The sequence below is a fragment of the Terrapene carolina genome, unplaced genomic scaffold (genome assembly GCF_002925995.2).
Source record: "Terrapene carolina triunguis isolate 2854851 unplaced genomic scaffold, T_m_triunguis-2.0 Scaffold647, whole genome shotgun sequence".
Lineage (NCBI taxonomy): Eukaryota > Metazoa > Chordata > Testudines > Emydidae > Terrapene > Terrapene triunguis.
The window spans coordinates 157243-159707 of NW_020664998.1; positions in this window are offsets into that span (position 1 = coordinate 157243).

The window sequence follows — 2465 nt, forward strand, 5'->3', positions numbered from 1 at the left end:
GCTCTGGGAGGGGAGTGGGGTCTGGTGGTTAGAGCAGTGGTGCTGGGAACCAGGACTCCTGGGTTCTCTGCCAAGCAGGGTTGTGTTTTGATGGGTGGGGGTGGGGGTGGGGGTGCTGTGCGTGTTGTTGGGTAGCTCTGCCCGCCCTGCAGTGCAGCCCCCACCCAGGACCCCGATCCCAGCCTGGGCGGACCCCGAGGCTGCTCAGGCCCAGCAAGGAGGTAGCTGGGGGAGAGGAGGAGCAGGCCTGACATCCAGGAAATTGGGGTGCAGCTGGGCCCCGAGTCCAGACACGCAGCTGCTCCTCCCTTGTCTCACCCGCCCCGGGGCGAATCCTTCCCTTCCCCAGAGCCAGCACCAGGCAGCGCCTGAGTCACTGGGGCCTGGGGGCCGGGGTGTGGGGAGCACAGGGCCCCCCTTGTCCCAGGCCTAGGAAACAGGGACACACCCAGGGAAAGACTCACAGGGAGGGGGCGGGGGATGGGCCAGAAGGCCCTTCCCCTCTAGGGGGCGCCAGCCCCGATCTGGCTGCAGGAGACAGCACTGTGAATGTACAGCACCCCAAGGATCTGTCCCTGGGGGACTGGGATTGAGTTGGGGGGCGGGCTGGGAGCCAGGACTCCCCGGTTCTCTCCTTGACTCGGTGGGGTGGGGAGTGGAGTCTAGTGGTAGAGCGAGGGGGCTGGGAGCCAGGACTCCTGGGTTCTGTCCCCGGCTCTGAGAGGGGAGTGGGGTCTGGTGGTTAGAGCAGGGGGGCTGGGAGCCAGGACTCCTGGGTTCTGTCCCCGGCTCTGGGAGGGGAGCGGGGGCTGGTGGTTAGAGTGGGGGGTGGCTGGGAGCCAGGAGTCCTGGGTTCTGTCCCCGGCTCTGAGAGGGGAGTGGGGTCTGGTGGTTAGAGTGTGTGTGTGTGGGGGGGGTGGCTGGGGGCCAGGACTCCTGGGTTCTGTCCCCAGCTCTGAGAGGGGAGTGGGGTCTGGTGGTTAGAGTGGGGGGGGTGGCTGGGGGCCAGGACTCCTGGGTTCTGTTCTACCGCCTCCCTTGAGTGCGCTTTGCATTACGTGCAGAGGGCTGGTTTCCACCAGGGCGCCCAGCCGGGTTCCCCAGGGGCTGGACATGCCCCATTGGGATGGCAGTGGGTGGCTTTCCCCCAGCCGCTGGCACCAGGTGGCAGGACTGGCCTTACCAGTGGGCACTGGTGGCGACCGCTGCTCGGGGAGCCCGGGCAGGAAACGGGCACCTGGGCTCACTTCACCCACCAGCCCTACCCGGAGGACGAGCTCTTCCTCATAAGAACATGCGAACGGCCACACTGGGTCAGACCAAGGGTCCATCTAGCCCAGTATCCTGTCTTCCCACAGTGGCCAATGCCAGGTGCCCCTGAGGGAATGAACAGAGCAGGGAATCATCAAGTGATCCATCCCCTGTCGCCCATTCCCAGCTCCGGCAAACAGAGGCTAGGGACACCATCCCTAATAGCCATTGATGGACCCATCTTCCATGAACTTATCTAGTTCTTGTTTGAACCCTGTTATAATCTTGGCCGTCACAACATCCTCTGGCAAGGAGTTCCACAGGTTGACTGTGCGTTGGGTGAAGAAATACTTCCTTTTGTTTGTTTTAAACCTGCTGCCTGTTAATTTCATTTGGTGACGCCTAGTTCCTGTGTTATGCAAAGGAGTAAATAACACTTCCTTGTTTACTTTCTCCACACCACTCAGGATTTTATAGACTTCGATCATATCCCCCCTTAGTCATCTCTTTTCCAAGCTGAAAAGTCCCAGGCTTATTAATCTCTCCTCATACGGCAGCTGATCCATCCCCTTCATCATTTTTGTTGCCCTTTTCTGAATCTTTTCCAGTTCCAACAGATCTTTTTTGAGATGGGGCGACCAGATCCCCTCCACATCCCCTTCCCGGAGCTCTCCCTGTGGGGTCGGGGCGGGCAGCGCCAAGGACCAGGTGAGGGACACAGCCGAGCATGGGCGACGCCGGGCGATCTCTACCGGCCGGGCCCCGGCTCCAACTCCAGCCACAACACTGAGCTCAGTTTGTTCCCCGCGTGGCTCAGGTTCGTGGGACACTGGATGTTCGCTTCATCCGGCGCTCGGAGCCCCTGTTCCTTTCATCGCTGACTCGAATTGAGCCGAATGTTGTGCCCTTTGCTCTTGGTTAGTGAATCGTAAAAACCTGGGAGCTCGCAGCTCTATACCTGCGACCTTCGCTGACACGGCTGCCCCCCCCCCCCCAGCGCTGAGGAAGGGGCCATTTCCCCTCAGCCGGCCCTGCCCAGAGGGTGCTGGGCTCTCCTGCCAACCTGGCTCTGAGGGTCCCAGGGCAGCTGAGACTTAGGGGGACGTCAGGGTCTCTTGGTGGCTGCTGAGGCCTTGCAAATTCAGTGCAGGCCATGTCATGTGGCATGAGCGCCCTCTAGGGGTGAAAGGTGGTCAGTACTCCAGTCAGTACCC